We start from the raw sequence: 14,055 nt of genomic DNA, 5'->3' as shown, positions 1-14,055 counted from the left end.
GAGAGCACTTGTACTCGGTGCCTCCCACCTCAATCCACCTAATATTGGGGTTATGGCGAATTGATGAGAGCAGGTGCTCCATCACTAGGATATATAAGAGAGGGGACAGAGAACATCCCTGCCTTGTCCCATTGGTGATTGTGAAAGGTGATGAAAATGTTCTGACGCGCCCCCTGGGCCTTGGGACACCCGGAGCCGGACCCTTTTTGGTGGATGCTGGTGGTTGTAGTCTCCGTGGCGGCGACCCGGTTCCGTGGCTCAGGGCGGTCAAACCAGTGGCGGAACTATTTATGTGGTTTTGATGTTTAAATGTCCGACTACGCCACCCGTGGATTGCGGTCAGAGTGAACCGCCGCTCCAGGGCAGACCGCTGAGGCTGGTGTTGTGGGTGCAGCAGAGCGTAGCATAACTCCCCACGGGAGGAGTATAGCCTCAGGGCAGTGTATGTGGAGGATGGGGGTGATGTTGCAGGGCAGCAGCAGTAACGACATGGAGTCAGTGATGCAGTCCAGGGCCTTTACTCACAGTTCTTATTATCCAGACCACGTCTGCAGGTAACGGCTGCCCACGTCGTACTGTGCTCACCAGGTGAGGGGCTCAGACAACTCCCAGATAACTTTGGAGCGCTTCACAGGACCCCCTTTGTGTGTCCTTTGTCTGGCCTTTCTTACCAACCCATCTGTCCGGCTGCCTCGGGCCTCCTCTTGGTAAACTTGGCGCCAGTTTCCCTGACCCTATGTGGTGCCTTCCTAGCGGGTGTAGCGAGGGGCTGCGCCACATAAAATGTCACAGCCTCCTGTTTCTAGCTGAGGGTCGTTTCCTGCCTCCACTAGTTTCGGGGACCGGTCTCCCCCTTTGGCCTGACCCCTCCACGCAGGTGGATTCGGGCGTGCGGTGGCGACTTGCCCGTCCGCACCCCTGGGATCCCTTCGTTCCTCGTTCCTGGAGCCTTCTCCGCTCCTCTTCCTTCCTTCTCCCTCTTCCAGGCCTGGGCCTCTGTTACTAGGCCCGCCTCCGGAGCAGAGCTCATGCAGAGCCCCTGCTCCCTGCCACTTCTGCTCAGACTTCTCTGCACTGAACTAAGATGGTGCCCACCTTTTATACTCCCTTCTCAATGCACCCAGGAACTGCTTCCTCCCTGCTCCTGCACTACAGGGTTCCCCTTCCTCAGTGTTCCCTCCCCCCACTCCAGCCAGGGACAGGGACTGTCGTGCCCATCTCAGGGGCATATTGGTCGCCCTGCCCCACGGCAATGTGGTGTAATGCATGCAGGTGTCGGGTCCTGATCCACACTACATCCTTACCTGAGAGTGAGATATCACACCTCTGGGTGAGGTGCAATACCTCTGTAGCAACCGAGCCCTCAGGGTGCTACAGTTCCATTTATCTTCAGCCTAGGTGACGTATTGCGATACAGGGCCGTGATTTTGGCTATAAAAGGGTCCCCTAGACCCCTACCCCAAGCTTTTTAAGAGAATCATATATGGCGTGCCAGGAGACTCTATGGAATGCTTTTTCAGCATCCAACGAGAGTATCTAATTACAAATTTTAAACTGCATCTAGCCCAGGAAATACTTTGTGCCTAGTAGCAGTGTCTGCTAGTCAGCGGATTATCCCGGCTGTTAAGCAAGCTACACCACCTGTAGTTTGGACACAATTTTTTCAAAGGAAATGCTTCGGGACCATGGGATACTCAGTGAAGAGCATCAGGAGGCACCCCAAGGCATAGGGGCTGGGACTGGCAGTAGGATGCCTTGCGGTGGACAGCCGAGCTCGATCCTTATAAAAGCTTTTTAACTGCAGCAGCTTTAGTGGACGCTACTGGAGCTGGAATTACGCGGCTGCTGGCATGAGACTTGCCCTCCAATAGATCCTTGTAAATGGATTTAAAGTGTATTCATTCAAATTAGAGAGACAATTTAAATTAAAAAGCTTAGAGCTGCCTCCACCACAGGGGGGCTCGCTCGACCCACCAGCGGACAGGCACCAGTATTGGGAGAGGGGGGCTGGCCGTCAGGGTTCACCGCGGCTCTGGCACAAACCCGGCGACGCGGAGGTGGCACGAGCAGGAGCGGACTGAACGTGTCGGCTTCTCACTTTTTGGATTTTAGAAGGGCATGACATGCCTATATCTGTGTCTCCCCCTCCTTTTACTCCTCCACCTCTTTTCTTTTCGCATGACTATATGTACTTGTCACTTTTCCATGTGTTAGTTGTGTCTTCTGAGCAGTTTGTCAGCTTTTGGACACCTTTGAAGGTGTTTTCTATGTGTTTCTATGTGTTTTTGTTTGCCTGCCATTGGTTTTAACGGTGTTCGAAGGTGTTCGACGAACAGTTCGACGAACAGTTCGGCGAACACACGGGTGTTTGACGAACCGAACCGAACTCGAACACTACGGGGGTGGCTCAACACTAGTTACAAGCCCACTTTCTCTGACATCAAGTTTAGTTTTTTCTTCTTTTTTTTTTCTTTAGGAAATATTGTTCTGATTTGCTGAAACTTTCTAGTGCGTGAACAGATGTGTGATTTAGCAGCAGCTACATAAGCTAGCAGCTACACCATATCATGGATTAATTTCACTTATTCTGGAACTATTGCTGACACCTCTCCTATCTCCCCCCCTCCCAATAAATTGAATCTCTGTATGAGGCTAGTTTCACACATTCAATAGCAGGAGACAGCAAGAGCTTTTAAATGCAAATATGAAAATCCTTTATTGAATAAATATATCAATTGTAAAATTACACATAGAATCAATAAAACATCTACAATGTGTTCAGAACAGAAGCAGACACCCCATCAGGATATCCACTCCAGGGAGTGAATTGCAATGTAATCAAGTTGACAAGTATATATAACCACATATCAGCACGTGACCACCTAACAAGTAAACTGCTAAGAGGTAAAATTGAGTGAAGGGGAGCAGTAAATACTGCTAAAACTCCCCATGGCCGACCAAGAGCCAAATAGAAGGAGCAACAAATGGTAGCCCTCCTAAAAGATAGTGCTGAACTGGAACATAAATGAGACCAGTAGTGGACACTTACCCTAGGACAGGAGACCCCCCCAGTGGGATAAAAGGGTGCTAGAACAACTTCCCAATGCACGTTTCGTGTTGACAGTGCGTTGCTTTCTCTAGGGAAGGTGTATTAGAGCCCTTCCAGGACCTTTATGTATCCCCGGCAACCGGTCACGTGGGAAATCACGTGACCCGCGACTAACCAATGGTGTTGCTTAGGGCGGCGCATGCCCGTCACGCAGGCCACGCCCCCCCCCACAGACGTGCTCCCGGCAGTCAAACCCGTGTCCTGCACGCACCACCGACAGTCAGTTGTGCCGACTGGTGCAGTGCGTGCACGGGCACCAGTCCCTTTCCCCTAATCCCCTCCATGGTTTGTGTTCCCCCTCTTTCCTAATTTTTATTCCTTATTATCCCACTGTGTTCATACAATTTTTTCTTTTCTTCTTTTTATTATTTGACGTTTTGGTGCTCATCTTTTCTATTGTTATTTTAATTTATTCATGTTTGTTATTAATGTTTATATTAATTAATCTATATTCCATCCAGGACCCTTTTTTGTCTCCAGTCTCTGGCCTTCAAAAGCAACTCAATGTTTACCATAATGCCTATAATACTGACCATTGGCTTTGAGGAGATTCATCAATCACTTTCCATTATGTTTGTTCCAACTGTGTCACCCCCCCACACTTTTTTCAAGTTTTGTGGAATACACTATTAATTGATATCCTGTTATATTTCTTATATTGAACATTTGACTGTGTTTGTATTATTCCACCATCTGTATTAAGGGGGCTCAGTCTGTTCATTTCTTTGTACAAGTGGTAAACGTATATTTATGCCCACCATTGGTGGCGGTGCAGAGCGCATGCGCCTCCCGGGGTCATGTCCCCTCATCGCCTCCCGGTGTCTTCATGCCCGTGCGTGCACTGCACCAGTCGGCACAGCTGACTGTCTGTGGGTACGTGGCCTGCGTGATGCGCATGCGCCGCCCTAAGCAACACCATTGGTTAGTCGCGGGTCACGTGATTTCCCATGTGACCGGTTGCCGGGATACTTAAAGGTCCTGGAAGGGCTCTAATACACCTTCCCTTGAGAAAGCAACGCACTGTCAACGCGAAACGCGCGTTGAGAAGTTGTTCTAGCACCCTTTTATCCCACTGGGGGGGTCTCCTGCTCCCCTTCACTCAATTTTACCTCTTAGCAGTTTACTTGTTAGGTGGTCACGTGCTGATATGTGGTTATATATACTTGTCAACTTTATTACGTTGCACTTTACTCCTTGGAGTGGTTATCCTGATGGGGTGTCTGCTTCTGTTCTGAACACATTGTAGATGTTTTATTGATTCTATATGTAATTTTACAATTTATATATTTATTCAATAAAAGATTTTCATATTTGCATTTAAAAGCTCTTGTTGTCTCCTGCTATTATATGTACTTTGGTGCTATGCTGCTGTTCCGGCACGTTCTCACCTACAGGTATTGACGTGCCCTCAGCAACCATGTATTTGGGTTTTTTCTTTCTAATAGTTTCACACATTCACCTGTCATGGTCCAGCATGGACCGGCTACCAGTCTACTGACCTGAATTCAGCAACCTCAAAGTTGTATATGAGGCTGCTGAATTCTGGTCTGGAGATCTGTAGCATGTGTTCGGACCATGATACCAGACAGTGTGAATCTAGCCTAATTTTCAGATTGCACTCATCTTCACTGTACAACACACACTGTCTGGAGTATTATTTAATTGTTTCAGTGCTTTCTCTTCCTGTCTCTATTGCTGAGATGTGAGCTCTGATGTGCTCTCACTTTCCTAAATCAAACTAAATGGACTCTGCATTCCCTGCCTTGGCTTTAACACAGGCTACTATAGTCCCTCTTTATGTACTGAACAATACTATTATGTGAAAGCTGCATGGTATTATAGGGCTGTGGCTGATTAAATATTTTCTGGCTGATAAAATATTCTACAATGTGTATAACTGAAGGGGCATTTTTTGGTGATTTGCATACGTCAAAATGTTAATTGTCTATCTACCGTATCTGTCTATCAATGTCCTATCTCTCTATCTATCTATTATCTATCTATTATCTCTCTATCTATCTTTCTATCTATCTGTTACTGATATACCACAAAAAGAAGTAAACATAAAAGATCAAAATGTGACAGACAAAACGTTTGGAGTGATTTTTGTAGTTCTATTTTAGGAAAAGACTTTCTGCTTTGGGTCTAGTAACTTTCTTTGCTTACCGTGCAAAAAAATTAACAATCTCCTGTCTCTGAATCTGCCCTTGCTATCTAATGTGTTCTCTGATTTATAGCACCATTATTTTTGGATGTACTGTCATACACAATGTATAAAATACAGAACAAACATGATCATGTGTAAATACTCACTAGAATAGAGTGACATTTCTTACCTTGTAAGAACAGAAGAATATAGACTACAGCCATATCTGCTCAGCACAGGGGTCCGGTACACACTGGATATTACTGCACATTGTACAGGTCTATACTCCCCCTACATGACCATATATGGATATGGCATTGGCTCCTCCCACCTGACCACAGAAGACACTGACAAACCCTTTCACATCTCATCGCAGTCAGAGAAAGAAATTTTTGCAGTAGTAAGAGAAATATCATGACACCAAAACCCAGATTTTTTTTAAATTAGAATTATAGTTAAGGAATATATAATTAATAAATTACATTTCTTTACTTTCATATCTGATCCATAAATCCTTTAAATCCTTTAAAAAGTATGGATGAGAGAATGGATTCTAAATGAAACAAATTTGTTTTGTATTCTGAAGGATTCGCAATTTTTGGAAATTCGATTATCATGAATCCAGGAAAATGGTGACCAGCTGGATACCATTTTGCTGGAGTCACATGGGTCAGTAAGTGGTTAAAAAAATATTAAAATATCATATTACCCCCAACTGTCCCTGTTGCGACTTCCTGCCTGTCCTCTACTGGCTTCCTAAGTTTCCCACTATCACTCTGGCACTGATCTCCTCTCCACTTCACCTCAATGCACTTTCTAACTTCACAATGTTTTTTAATCTGCATCAACCCCTCAAGGGCGTGTGGGTGTTTCACATTGTGATTTCAATGATGTCACAACATTATGAAGTTCATGGAGATCTATCTGGTACTGGAAACACCAGTGAAAAGAAGACCTGCACTGGGGAAAGAGGAGCCTAAAAAATCTGCCAAGGACCAACAAGAAACTGTGGTGGCAGGGAAAGAGGATAGGCTAGGCGAGTATGACATTTTATAGTCTTTTAACCTCTTACTGGTCCACCCATTTATTATGATTTTTACATACTTGACCCTGCTATCCCAGGCTCTGCTTCCTTCACCTCGGTCTGCTGCCCTCTGTTGTGCTCCATGTTGGGTTTTGTAGGTTGCCCAGAATGGGCCAGTGACATCATCTCCATGATCATATTTAAGGTAAATTAGGACACACACCTATTTCTTAGAATTGAGATTCAAGATTTTAGTTTGGTGTACTCCATCTTCTGTGCACCCTGTGCTTTGCCTTCCTTCCTTCCCTGCTGACCTCCAATTTGTTTGCCCTACTGCTCACAAGATTCCTGCCACTTCCCACATGCCATCCTGCCGGCTGCAACAATTCCTGGAATTTGTGCACCCACCCAGACCTGCAGCTTAGTGGGTCCACTTCACAAGGTGAAGCTCACAAGATTTAGGGTCAGGAATCATCAGAACATAATAAATGACTTTTTTATGGCAATTGCGGCTCATGGGATTCCCATCAAAAAAATTCAGCGTTAATCATATTTCCTGGCTGTATTCAAGTGAGTTTGCTGAATTCACATTTTTCAGTTTTCTCGTTTCTAGAGCCACCAGTGGCACCCAGTAATCAATAAAAGTGTTTTAGTTAATTTATTAGGGACCACTGGAATGACAAAGATATTTGCCAACTGTCCCATTTCCTATAGGAACTTCATGAAAATTGTACGTGGTGTTTGTTTAGGCTACTTTGGTATAAAATAATTGCTTTTAACAGTTTGTGGAGTTTTTCCCTATGAAATATGTAGGGTCTAACTAATGCAACTTGAGGTTCAAGTATTGGAAAGTATAGACAAGTTAATAGCAAATCTTGGGCATGAGATTTAGGCACACTGTGCCACAATAGACAACAACAAGACAGGTGAACAGATGCTTATGATTATTTTGGTCTCAACTATTTGGTTCTTTCCCTTACATTTTCCCTACACCTGTTCAAATAAGAACTAAATTCTCCTTGAATAAATTCTCTCAGTTGTAGCAGTCAGATTCAAAAAAGTTAGTTGCCACAGGCATTTTTCCAAAATTTATTGGGGACTATGGTTTGTTATGAAGTCACATCCAGCCTACAACCAAGAGCCCTTGTTCATCTGAGTCTCACTTCATGGACCAAAGTGTTAGGGGGATGGTTGTGTGACACCCCAGGGGTCTGGTTGCCACAGTAATAGAGATATTATGTCTGAGAGCAAGTGGGAGGTTTCTCTGGTCAGGATCCCTAAGCATGCAACACTGCCCGCCCAGACCTGGGAGGGAGGAATCTGCCCTTATAAACTGGGTCTGGGGCGGGATTAGTGAGTGAAGCTGCAGACAGAGACAGAGCCTGCAGAACAAGCAGAGCAGTCAGAGTCTGGAGAGGGAAAGTGAGATCAGGAGCTCTGGAGGAGCAGTAGCTGAAGTCCAGGGGCTGGAGCTGAGCAGAGTTCGCCCTGGACGAAGATACTAAAACCGGACACAGGAGTCCGAGGCTGTGGGGACATCCAGGTCCAGCAGCAGAAACCAGCCGGCAGGGGATTCCAGGTCCTCTGGCCATAGAAGCCCGGAGGCTCAGTCACAGAGAAGGGACCAGCGCCGCCATCCAGTAGCGGAGGCTAACAGAAGGCCCCAAGTCACCAGCCATACGGGTGAGCACCACACGGTATACTCAGGGACGTGGGCTACTTGTAACCGCTGACAGTAAGGTAGCCAGGAAGAGTGCAGATTAACGGGGAGGCCTACAACTCCACCTGGCCAGGGGAACTCTTGCTTGCTCGCAGACTGACCAGGTCCCTTATACTAGCCAGTACTCCCTGGAGGGTCTGTCTTGTACCATCAGTAAAGACCCTGAACTGCACCTCACGTCTCTGTGATTCCTTGCCACTCCAGCACCATTAGCACTGGGACCCTCACACCATCACTCCCATCATCATCCACATTAGCTGCCCTGAGGCAATACTCCTCCCGTGGGGAGTTATCCCATACTCGGCTGTGCAACCAACATCAGCATCAGCGGTCGGCAGCGCAGCGGCGGTCCCCACTGACCGCAATCCACGGGTGGCGTAGTCGGACACTTATTTCAACAATTAGACTGCCACTGGTTTGACCACCCTGGGCACGGACCGGGTCACCGCCACACGGAGACTACAACCCCCAGCATCCCAGCGATCCGGTTCCGGGTATTCCCCCTGCACAGCAGCAGCACAGGCCCAGGGGGCGCGTCAACTTTGGCGTAGTCGGCAGGATTTCGTGCCCGCAACCACCGGGTACTGCGTGCCTGAAAAAGAGACTTTTATACTTACCTGTGGTGAAGTTTCCCGCCGTCCGGAGTCGTTTCCCGCCATCCGGAGCCGATTCCCGCCATAAGACGCCATCTTGGACCATTTCCCGCTGTCTTCTGCCTTCTTCCCGCCATCCGCAGCTGCTTCCCGCCATCGGACGCCATCTTCGGGACGCCGAGCAGGAAGAAGAGGGGCGTGGACGCCGAAAGCGCGCGAGATCCGAAGCTCCGCCCCACGCTGACGCTGCGCAAGGTCCTGGAAGGGAGGAAGAGCGACGCTGACGTCATCGGAGCGCGACGCCAGGTCCTCAACCCCGACGATCGACTGCGGAGCCGCGGCCTACGGAAGAAGAGCATCGCAAGGTAGGCCACGGTCCACTAGGGGGGAGGAGGATGCCGGACACCGAGGGGAGCTCCACTGCCACAGCCACCGCCAGCGCAACCGCTGCAGCAGTCATGCCATTCACCATGCCCTATATCCCGGGGGCAGCCTGGCTACCCCAGTACTCAGGGGAGTCACATACCCTAAATTTCTTTAGAGAAAGACTGGATAGCCTCTTCCAGGTGTACCCCCTCACAGAAGAGCAAAAAGTGAGCATCCTGGTGGCCCAATTAATCGGGGCAGCCCAAAGGGAGGTAAAGTCCTGGCCACCTGGGAGGAAGAGGACTGTCAGAGAGATACTAGCCCGGCTGAAAGACACATTTGACACCCGCACCTCAGCCGAAATAAAGCTCCGATTTTACGGGTGCAAACAGCAGGCACATGAGAGTATAAGAGACTATGCATTAAACCTACAAGAGGCCCTGAGAGCCATTAAGCAGGCAGACCCTGACAGCGTGGGAAATGAAGATAAGCTGTTGACTGAACAATTTATTGAGGGTCTACTGTGCAATGCCCACTGGACCCAGTTGCGGGCAATGGCCTTACAGGACCCTGACCTGGACTTTGCACAATTCAAGGACAGAGCCATCCGGGTGCTCCGAGAACCGGCACCAGGTGGCGCTGTGACCCACAGGCACCCTGCTATCACTTACCACCAGGGGACGGCGCCCTTGTCTGCAGAGCCTGTGGGAGCTGATGCGCAGGCTTTAAACAGTGACCCGGCTACAGACCTGCACCATCAGGTCCAAGAGCTGACTAAGAGCGTTGCCGCGCTAACCAGAACTGTGCAGTCTTTACAGGTCTCTTCTCCAGGAGAGATCCAGCTGGCATCCGGACCGGAGGACGTCCCGTGGCGCCGACTGAGGAGGACCCCACCGGCCAGAGGAAGACCCAGCGACAGATACAACGAGGATGGACGACCCATCTGCCGCCGCTGCAATCAACCCGGACATGTGGCAAGGTACTGTCATTTAAACGGGCACAACCTGGGGTAGAGGGCCAACCCCCAGGCATAAGACCATCAGGCCCATCAAACTGGCGTGATAAATACGTAGGGGGACGTCCAATCTTGCCTGTGGTACTGGATGGCATTCCTATGAGTGCCCTACTAGACACCGGGTCACAGGTCACCACCATCCCGTACGTGCTCTTCAAGCAGTACTGGAATGACTCGGACATAACCCGCTACCCAGATGACGACCTGAGTATCATCGCCAGCAATGGTCAGCCCGTGCCGCAGGTGGGATTCAAAAAGGTGACCATTAAGATCGGTAAAGTTGAACTGGCGGCACAAGGACTGATAATAGTGGACATAGACCGTCATGAGAATCACCCTAGAATAACCTTGGGAGCTAATGTGATTGAAAATTGTCTTGCAGAGGTGATTCTCATTTTACAGCAGGTTGCCAAGAACGCCAGTTCTGGCCAGCAGCGTGTGCTCCAAAAAGAGATCCGGGCACTGATGAAGCGGCAACAGGTGGAACTATCTGGTGGTGAGATAGGTAGCGTGAGAATGTGTGACCCGTTCCCTATTGCCATGCCCCCAAAAAGTGAGATGATGATTTGGTGTCGGGCAGCTATTGGTCTAAGAGGTAGAGACTACCAAGCAATGGTAGAACCCGTCTACTCAGACAGTAGGCCCACCATTTTGACAGCACGGGGGGTGGTCGATGTACGCCATGGGAGGGTGCCCGTTTGCATCATAAATATCGGGGAGAGAGAAGTACACCTGCCCCGGTATGCCACGCTAGCCAAATTGTTCACCATAAACCAGAATTCTGTACAGGCCGTGGAACCCTTGCCTCCATCTCAACCAGAGGAAGGTAACGGCTCTAAGAAACCAATGGAACACTGGTGTCAGCAACTACATTTGGGTACTGACTCCACTCCCTCACACCAGAAACAGGGAGTCTATCGGGTGGTTCAAGAGTACGAGAGAGTGTTTAGTAAACACCCGTTAGACTTCGGGCGAGTAAAGGGGGTAGAACACCACATCCCCACGGGAGACCATCCTCCCATAAAGGAGAGATACCGACCCGTACCCCCGGCACACTACCAACATGCCAAGGGGATGCTTAGAGACATGAAGGAGGCTGGGGTAATCAGGGACAGCTGTAGCCCCTGGGCAGCTCCACTAGTCTTAGTGAAAAAAAACGACAACACCATGAGAACGTGTGTAGACTACAGGAGGGTCAACCGTATCACACACAAAGATGCGTACCCGTTACCAAGGATAGAAGAGTCCTTAGCTGCATTAAAATCTGCTAACTTCTTCTCTACTTTGGATCTCACTACCGGGTACTGGCAGGTTCCTGTAGCAGAGGCGGACCGGGAGAAGACCGCATTCACCACCCCGATGGGTCTCAGCGAATTTAACTGTATGCCGTTCGGGCTCTGCAACGCACCAGGAACCTTCCAACGGTTGATGGAATGCTGTCTGGGACACCGGAACTTCGAGACGGTCCTGTTATACCTGGACGATGTCATCGTCTATTCCAAGACCTACGAGGATCACCTGAAACACCTGGCGGAAGTGTTTGAAGCTCTGGCAAACTACGGCCTAAAGGTGAAACCCTCCAAGTGTCACCTCCTGAAACCAAAGGTGCAATACCTGGGACACGTGGTGAGTGCTGACGGAGTGGCTCCCGACCCTGATAAGATCACCGTAATTAAGGACTGGCCAAGACCCTCCAGCATAAAGGAAGTGCGGCAGTTCCTCGGGTTGGTAGGCTACTACCGAAGATTCATTCCCGGTTTCACCAAAATGGCAGCCCCTATGCAGGACCTCCTGATAGGTCAATCTCGGAAAGCCAAAAACCAGAAGCCGCCCTTCAGGTGGGAAAAGCTGGAAGAGGAGTCCTTCTGCCAGCTGAAGATGGCCCTCACGGGGGATGAAATCCTGGCATATCCAGACTACAGCCAGCCCTTTATCCTCCACACGGACGCAAGCAACATCGGGCTAGGAGCCGTACTGTTCCAGATCCAGCAGGGGAAAGAATGGGTAATCGCTTACGCCAGCCGAAAGCTACGGCCCACGGAGAGGAACCCTGAGAATTATAGCTCATTCAAGCTGGAGTTCCTGGCAGTAGTGTGGGCAGTGACCGAACGTTTCAAGCATTACCTTGCCTCCTCCAAATTCACCGTGTACACGGATAACAACCCGTTGACACACCTGGACACTGCAAGGCTCGGTGCCCTGGAACAGAGATGGATGGCCCGCCTGTCCAACTTTGAATTCACCATCAAATACCGGGCAGGACGCTCAAATGGCAACGCGGATGCCCTGTCTAGAATGCCGAACTTACCGGATGTAGGGGAAGATCCAGAAGATCTGGAAGAAGTTGAGCTCCCTGCGTTCCACCGTCATGGGATTACCCTGTATTCCCACCGTGTGAAGGACAGGCGCTCCGTGACGTTCAATCCCTTGCCCTACTACAACTGGGCGGAGACGCAAGACAATGATCCCGCAGTCCGTTTGGTGAAGGAAATGCTGACCCAGGCTGATGCCAGTCTTGACCCAGACGCTCCAGAGGAGACCAAGCAACTGTGGAAGGAGAAAAGTAAGCTGTTCCTCTACAGGGAGAAGCTGTGCCGGAGAATGGTTAACTCTCGAACACATGAGTTGACCTGGCAGGTAGTGGTCCCAAGACGAGACGCGGCTATGATTCTGGAGGCATACCACAACGGAGCGGGGCATTTCGGATGGAAGAAGCTGGAGTTCTTGTTGCGTGAACGGTTCTACTGGGTAGGCATGAGAGGAGCCATCGAGAGGTGGTGCAGAGACTGTGGCCGGTGCCACCTGAGAAGAAAGGACCGTGCCAGCCAGAAGACTCCCTTGCAGCCCATCATCACCAGACAGCCACTGGAACTGGTAGCCCTGGACCATGTGAAACTGGCTCCAAGCAGATCTGGGTATGTCTACGCCCTCACAATCGTGGATCATTACTCCCGGTTCCTGGTGGTGGTCCCGGTTAAGGACTTAACGGCTCAAACAGCGGCTAGAGCCTTCCAGCAGCACTTCTGCCGTCCACACGGGTACCCGGACCAAGTGCTGACAGACCAAGGACCAGCCTTCGAAGCGGAGGTCTTCCAGGAGTTCTGCAACCTGTATGGCTGCAAGAAGATAAGAACAACGCCCTATCACCCTCAAACCAATGGACTCTGCGAGAAGATGAACCAGGTGGTGATAGATCTGCTAAAAACACTGCCCCTGGAAGAACGCAGTCTGTGGCCTGAGAAACTGCCCGATCTGGTGGACCTGTATAACCACATCCCTGTAGGTTCCACCAACTGTACCCCGGCTTACCTAATGAGAGCAAGACCTGGTAAGCTGCCTATTGACCTGGATATGGGAGTCCTGACGCCTGAGGACACCTCGCCAGAGGCAGACTGGGATACAGAACGGCAGCAGCAGTATCGGAAAGTGCAGGAGAGCGTCGAGCGAAGTCTGTCTCAAGCTAGAGAAAGGCAAGAGAAGGCTTATAACCAGTATGCTCCCGCTGTTCCCCTGGTACCTGGAGAGCAGGTCTTGAAGAGGAAGAGGCGGCTCCACAAGTTGGACGACCAGTGGGAGAAGGACCCGTACACCGTACTGCCATCAAGCCATGAGAACCCAAAAATCTGCGTAATCAGTAAGGATGGAGGAGAAACCACAGCCATTGTCTCCAGAGACCACCTGAAGAAGTGTCCCGAGCAGCTGCAAAGCCCTGAAGAAGATCAAGAAAACCCTCAACCCGCAGAGGAAAGGGAAGAAATGATCAGTACCGTTCTCGGAGACTTCCCCCGGTCTTGGACACAAGTAAACGGCGCTGTCGTGGTACCCGTCCTCACCTTTCTCCAGCCAGCCCCGCAAGTGCCTACAGAGGAACCGGTAGAGCTGGAAGAGCAGCCGGCCCAAGAGGCAGAAGAGTCCACACCAGCAGTACAGGAGGATCAACCCTCTGCTAGTAGTGAGCCTGCTGTGCCCCTAGTGAGCCAAAGAGTGCGCAGAAAGCTGCCCAGCTTGCCCATAACACCTCCTACACCCTGTAGTGCAGAACCAGTTAGTGAGCTCCGTAGGTCCACTAGAGTCACTAGAGG

The sequence above is a fragment of the Phyllobates terribilis genome, unplaced genomic scaffold (genome assembly GCF_046119375.1).
Source record: "Phyllobates terribilis strain yellow unplaced genomic scaffold, ASM4611937v1 Scaffold_7__3_contigs__length_470593459, whole genome shotgun sequence".
In the NCBI taxonomy this organism is placed as follows: Eukaryota; Metazoa; Chordata; class Amphibia; order Anura; family Dendrobatidae; genus Phyllobates; species Phyllobates terribilis.
Note: the sequence above shows the minus strand (reverse complement) of the source record.